This window comes from Pinus tabuliformis, chromosome 5_1 (genome assembly GCF_031772625.1).
Source record: "Pinus tabuliformis cultivar Carrire ecotype Pingquan chromosome 5_1, CPIR1, whole genome shotgun sequence".
Lineage (NCBI taxonomy): Eukaryota > Viridiplantae > Streptophyta > Pinopsida > Pinales > Pinaceae > Pinus > Pinus tabuliformis.
In genome coordinates, this window is record NC_142305.1 from 155,046,952 (window position 1) to 155,054,437 (window position 7,486).

General features: G+C 36.4%; 1 pseudogene; it reads right to left on the reverse strand.

Moving 5' to 3' along the window:
• Positions 1-1,976: 1,976 nt before the first annotated feature.
• LOC149163900 (G-type lectin S-receptor-like serine/threonine-protein kinase At1g34300 pseudogene) lies at positions 1,977-5,566 on the reverse strand (annotated as a pseudogene).
• Positions 5,567-7,486: the final 1,920 nt, after the last annotated feature.

Consider the following 7,486-nt stretch of genomic DNA (forward strand, 5'->3'; position numbering starts at 1 on the left):
TTTCCTATAAAGTATGGTAACCATTAAAACTAAATGATTACATAATAAAATAATAATTTGCAGTTTAAAAGAATAAAACGTGATGATGAAGTCATGTGAAATATAACAACGTAAGTCGGAAAAATTTTGTATAAATAATAATGTGCTCAGGTGTAAAAGAATTAAAACTAAATGATTAAATAATAAAATAATAAAATATGATGTTAAAGTCATGTGATAATATGAGAGATATGAAATTTACCGGGGGAAAGAAACATTGTATAAATAAATAATAAATAATAAAGAAAAAGAAATAAAACCGTTAAAACGAAATGATTAAATAATAAGTTTAAAACTTTGTGTTTGACAAAATATTTTAAAGTATTTGATCTCACACAAAACTTTGTGTTTGACAAAATATTTTAAAGTATTTGATCTCACACAAAACGGGGCTCAAAAGCTGCCAACAAAGAACGGGAAAATTGAATATCATAATCAAACATTTGTACAACTTATTATTAATTTATTTAAAAAATAATGCAACTGGCTATCAAAATGTAGACCAACTCAAAAGCTGCCAACAATGAAACCGGAAATTGACTTATATCATAATCAACCAACTCAAAAGCTGCCAACAATGAAACCGGAAATTGACTTATATCATAATCAACCATACGCACAACTTTTTATTAATTTATTTAAAAAATAATGCAATTTGTTATCAAAACCTAAACCAATGGTAATGCAACTGATTTAATTGAAATGTATCATACAATTTATTCAATAAATAAAAAATATACGCAATTTTTTATTAGTTTATTTAAAAAATAATGCAACTGGTTATCAAAATTTGAACAGATGACAATGTCAATAAAATCTATAATTAAAATCGGGATTTAGGAAAAGAGATAAATAATTCAAATGGTTATCAAAATCTAAACCAATAATAATGCAATTGCTTCCTGAAATCCATAATTAAAATTGGAATTTAGGGAAAAAGAGAATTTTATAGTAATATAGGTGGTGTAAATCAGTGTAATTTTATTTATAATTAAAATTGGGATTTAGGGAAAATAAAATTTTATAGTAATATAGGTCGTGTAAATCAGTGTAATTTTACTTTAATTTCTAATTTATTAAGTAATCAAAAGTTAGAGTATTTTTTAAAATTTATACTCCAAAAAAATAAAAAAATTGATTTTTGAAGAATTTAAAGGGCCTGGAGTATTCCCTAAAACTATTTCTGCTTGACTAAGACCTCGTGGATTTAAGGAAATAGGTTAACGGCCGAAGACCGAGAGGCATCTTACAGGAGTGAAAGCCTGCCCCTTACGGACTATCAGCCGGTTATTCCAGATGGTGTGGGTTTCCTTGAATAAAGGTGATGATAGTTGTCCTCATTGCTGTTTTGACAACTAAATTATGATAAGTTTTCCATTATGTAAATAAAATTACACTAATTATAAAAAATATATCAAAATACACCACTACCACTACCACCCAAAAAAACCAGTCATACTCAAAATTAAAATATTTATACTTATATATATTATCAATTTGTAAGAACTATAATCCCACATTATATTAAAAATTATCAATATTTAGGAACTATAATCCCACATTATATTAAAAATAATAAATTGAAGATAGCATAACAGTGAAGATAACGGTGAGGATCTTCCTTCAAATTTGATCCATAGTTGCAACTTTCAGGCTAAAAGAAAATTGCATAACAGTGAGTATCATTTTAAATTTGTAAATAACATCACTTTTGACAACTACTACTACTAAAAAAATAACGACGAACCACCCAAAAAAAACCAGTCTCAAAATTAAAATATTTATATTTACATGTATTATCAGTTTTTAGGAACTGTAATCCCACATTATATTAAAAATAATAAATTAAAAAAATAACGACGAACCACCCAAAAAAAACCAGTCTCAAAATTAAAATATTTATATTTACATGTATTATCAGTTTTTAGGAACTGTAATCCCACATTATATTAAAAATAATAAATTAAAAATAGCATAATAGTGCAGATAACAGTGAGGATCTTCAAATTTGATCCATAGTTGCAACTTTCAGACTAAAAGAAAATTGCATAACAGCGAGTATCATTTTAATTCCTTTTCCCTGGATTTTAAGCTGAAACCAAGTTATGGTGATCCTTCTATTGAGCAGACTGGAGAGGAATGGAGATAGAACCTGTCTTGTCATACAACTTAACTGGTCGGGAGAACATGGCTAATTGTGGCTGGAGAGTCTCTGATCCGGATTTTTGTCAGAGATCTGATGACAGAGTGGCATTCACATCTGATGACAAAGTGGCATTCACAGAGGAGATAGAAGAAACTGGGTGGCAGGGTGTTGCAAGCACTGAGATTGCCATTTCACTAGCACTGCCGCTGGTACTGCTTTCAAAGGTTTCCAAAGATTTAGGAGCAGGTGGTTTGTCAATAGGAAAAACCCCCTCCAGCATCTGGACAACTTTCCCCATTGTTGGCCGCTGTGAGGGTTGCTCCTGGATACACCAAAAGCTAACTTGAAGTGCCCTGTGTACCTCATCAATATTCATATTTCTACCAAGTTTTTCATCTGTAATGTTTAGGAAGTTTCCACTTTCAAATTCCTCAAACGCCCACAGTGAGAATTTCTTTCTCCTTGATTTCAAGGTATCAAAATTCCTTTTACCGCTTATGATCTCCAGCAAAACCATGCCATAACTAAAAACATCGGACTTGGTAGTGATGGGTAAATTGGCAAGCCACTCTGGAGCCAAGTATCCTCTGGTGCCCCGAATACTAGTCATTGAGCACTTGCGATGACCTTTGTGACTGATGAGCTTGGACAGCCCAAAGTCAGAAACCTTTGCACTGAAATTATCATCTAGGAGAATGTTCTCAGGTTTAACATCACAGTGAACAATGCAATCTCTGCACTCTTCATGCAAGTAGGCGATGCCCCTTGCAGTTCCAAGGGCTATACCGAACCGCTTATCCCAATCTAGCATCCTGGATTGCTCTGAAGAAGAAAACAGGAATGTGTCCAGAGAAGAATTTTTCATGAATTCATAAACCAGTAATCTATGGCGGCCTTCTGAGCAAAATCCGATTAGCCTAACCAAGTTCAAGTGATGAGTACTGCTGATGTTTGACACCTCCATACGGAATTGTCTCTCCCCTTGTTCAATCCCTTCCAGCTGCTTTACTGCCACTATTGTCTTGTTGGGCAATTCTCCCTTGTACACCGTTCCAAACCCTCCTGAGCCCAACTTTTCCATAAAATTATTGGTTGAGTGCTGAAGCTGCTTGTAGGAAAACTGAACTGGAGACCCCGAGGCATATTCAAGAAGTGTATATTGAGATGGTAGCTGCCCAAATCTAACCCGCGGATTATTTTTACAGAAAATAAACCAGATGCATATCTCTATAGTAATCAAGGCAATAATAGGTCCCACAACTGCCCCTACAATTCGAAAGGCAGATTCTTTGGTTGACCCAAAGAATATAATTGCGGGGGGTGGCGGTGCCAGAGGACGACCTTGACCACATACCTTTACGTAAGATGTGCTTGGAATGGCCGCGGATTGATAGGCACTTGTGAAATTCTCAGTCTTCACACGGCAAGCGCCTGAACCACCCGCCATGAGTGTAGATGCAAAACAGTATGCATTCCTGAGGCAGTTCTGCCTACAATCTGTTATGCCATAATAGTATATCTCTGATTTTGACTCTGATTCTGGAGGATAAGAAAAGAATTCAGTAGTGTTCAATACAACCATGCTCTGGCTAATACACCCTACAATGTCCTGCACTCTCCTGCACCCTTGTGTGGAATCCTTGGGATCTATGGGAACGAAATCTGCAGATGGACATGTGCAGTACGAGGATGTCTGATTTTGAACACAAACCCCAAAGTTTCCACACCATCCATACACTTGGCGTTGGTCTTCTACTGCGCTCCACCCTAGTTGCCATGTTCCGGAGCTTTTGACCCACCCATAGGACCTCAAATTCCCATCTGATTCGAGCTTGATCCTTCGCAATGTGACCGAGGCATCAGTGTAATCGCTGCTGTATACCTTCCAGACCTGCTCACCAGAAGAATTGGAGAGTGTAAAAATCCCTTGACTGCTCAAACGTGCTCGGGAGCCATCAGGGGCACCCTGATTCCAGTATATGATGTTATTCTTCCATTTCAATGTGAAATTCCCATTGGGATCCAGAGTGAATGAATAAGCATCCATGCGGAGGCTCTGTCCCACATGGAAACTTTGATTAACCAAGAGGGTATCAGTAGGATTGGCAAAACTCTCCCAAACGCTGTCGGAAGTGCTATTCCTCACTACAAAATTGCCATCGTTCTGCATGGCAGCAGACGATACGCTTTGGTTCGCAGTATTGGTTTGCCACAGCGTGGTGTTGAGTCCACTGCGCAAAACGAGGTTGCCATCAATCTCGAAATCAAAGGAAGCTTTGTTGTCAGCCACTCTGATACCACCATTCTCCCCTGCAGTCCACACCATAGTGTCATTAATTGAAATGCCCAGAACATGTAACCCATCATTCCCAACAGGGTGAAATCCAAAGTTGAAGTTGCCATTTGGGGATTTCCAAAACTTTTGTTGCCCTGAGAAGGAAGGCTTAAGCTGGACCCTGGCTCCACTGCTCCATGTACAGCAACCATACATTGAATAATAAAAATAATATATATTACACATATTTGGGTTAACATAATTATGCTACGCTCTTGCCTTGATTATAAACAGTGAAACAGGTAATTGGTGAACCGTCAGACACAATTAGAACATGGGAGCCTATTAGACATAGAGCGAGGCCATGCTAATCTCTGCACTGCATCGAATTAACAGATAACCAATAAACAACAGTAATAATTATTTAACTGCGCAACCAGGTAACAGATAACCAACAGAGCAAGGTAAGAACGTGTTTGTTTGTTTAAGATACATATAATAGATTAACTAGTTCAAAATCTCTACACTCTTATTCGAATTTTGAACAGTGCAACCATGTAACAGATAACATGGGTGTCTGTCCAACCTTAACAGATAGCTCAGAAAACTTGTGGGTGTCTGTGATAAGCAAATTCTATTTAATTCTAAGCTTAGCCAACTCCAACACAAAAGTAAAACCCAACCTGGCTAACCCTCCTGTAACAAGATATATGGCTGCTCTTGGATTGACCAATAAACAAACCCTAAGCCAAATCAAAATCAAAATCCAACATGCCTAACTCTACTTCCGTTAACCAGATATATGGATTCCCTGGGGAATCTTATAAACAAATTCCAAACCTAAGCCAACCCCAGATCAAAATCAAGAACCAATCTGCCTAACCATCCTGAACCTTTTTCTGTGAGCAGATATATGGCTATTTATTTCTTTTTATAATGGAAATTGGTGTGCCACATACAATAATTCTTCTGGATCTGCTGACTGGTGACTGAATCATAAGCGTCCATTGCGCTGCAAAAAATCAAAGATTCGCTACGCCGTGTGGTGTGGAGCACAGCGATAAATTATGGCCTTGAATTATTGCTTTTACCTTGGCCACTCACACGGTTTCAGACAATGAAAGTGTACAGCATTTAACATCCGTGAAATTGAAAAGTCCAATTCAAAATTGTACAGGCTTTTAATGTCCATACGGTGCAGTTCTTATTTTATTTATTTTATTTTTACATATGTTGCCAAAATGAAATGAAATGATATTTTAAGGCTTATCAGACAAAATAGTCTATGAGACCATTAGTTCCCTGTTTTTTGTTTTTTGCAGTGCAATCTTTTTCTGATTCAAATTGATGATGAGCTGGCCCAACCTTCCAACAATCCCCTCACTAAAAAGACAATGCCAAGAAACTGATGCTAACATGTTTTCATAACTTTCTCTTATGTCTTTGAATGCATCACATTCCAAAATGAAATGCTTTTGTCTTTGAATGCATTACATTCCAAAATGAGATGTTTTTCTGATTCCACAGCCTTAGACGTGCAAAATGTACACACTTGTTCTTCCCAAGCTTTTTTAGGCATTTTCCACGTCCTGTTTCACACCGAAGTTGATGTGAGTTGGTCCTTAATTGAGCAATAAGAACCTTTGCCCTCCACGAAATGCTAACTCCAATGAACTCTTTTTGTTGTAGATCACACATAGGGTTGAATTCTTTAATGTAATATTTCTTCTTTCTACCCAACTCCTTTCCCCATACCTTTTTACGAAACTTCTCCATAACAAAATCCTTTAACTCCTTGCTATTTGTGGGACAGTCATTGAGGTAGATATTCCATTTTTGCATCCATGTGTAATTTTGTTTCATCTGTGTTTTCTTTCTTTCACTCATGCCTTCATTGAAGATAACATTAGGTCATCTATCCACTCTCATTTGCTCAATTCTTTTTAGATATCTTATGAGCCGCACCATAGCAATTGCTTCAATGGGAGTTGCTCTTGTTTCACTCAACATTATCTCATAAGGTATTGAAATTTTTTTATTTTGAACTTGCTTATGATCAAGCGTTTTTGGATTTTCTCAATTTGTGTTCATTTTGAGATGGGAGTGTTGCTAGCCCACAATTCACACCCATGTAGCATCACTGGACAAACTAGGAGACAAAAAAGCACTTTAATCATTTTCCAATCCCATAACTCTGCCTCTCTACATCTGTTTTGAAGAGCATATAATGATTTCCACCCTCCTAAAATTCTCTTCTTTCTGCAGTCCTCCCAATTGAGTTTGTTGTTGAAATCAATCCCAAGGTACTTGTACTCATTTACTTCTTCAAGCGTGTTGTCTTCAAAGAAGAAAATATGTTGGCTCTGCTTCCTTTTATTAGAAAAAATCATTATTTTGGTCTTGCTAGTATTGACTTGCATCCCCACTGCTCTACAAAAATGCTCAAGGGCATATAAGTGCATTTGCAATCCATGGGCCGATTTAGAAATCAATACAATATCATCAGCATATAAAAGAAGCTTTATCAATATATAGACCAAAATGAGTAGGGGATAGAGGGCAACCTTGCTTGACTCCAATGTCACTTCTAAATCTTTCTGAAATACCTGTTGAGATTCTAATTTTGACTTTCACTTCTTCATAAAGTCTATGGACAACAGCGCTATAATGCACAGGAATTTCAAGTTCTTCCATTCTACGCCACAACTTATCCCTATGGATTTTGTCAACTGCTTTTTTGAAGTCAACAAAGTAGCAAAATACTTCTTCTTTGTCCTCCCAAACCTTTTCAATGATGAGTCTCAACGAGATGCCATGATCCACTGTAGAATGTTTCAGCCTAAAACCCACTTTTCCTCTTGCCCTCTTTTCTTTTACTTCTGCCCACTAACTAATTCTGTCTTCTACCATACTGCTAAAAAGCTTTGCAAACAAAGGATTGATCATAATTGTTCTATAGTTGGATGGATTATTAATATCTCCACTTTTAAAAAGGAGTATTGCTAGGCTAGTTGTCTAGTCTCTTA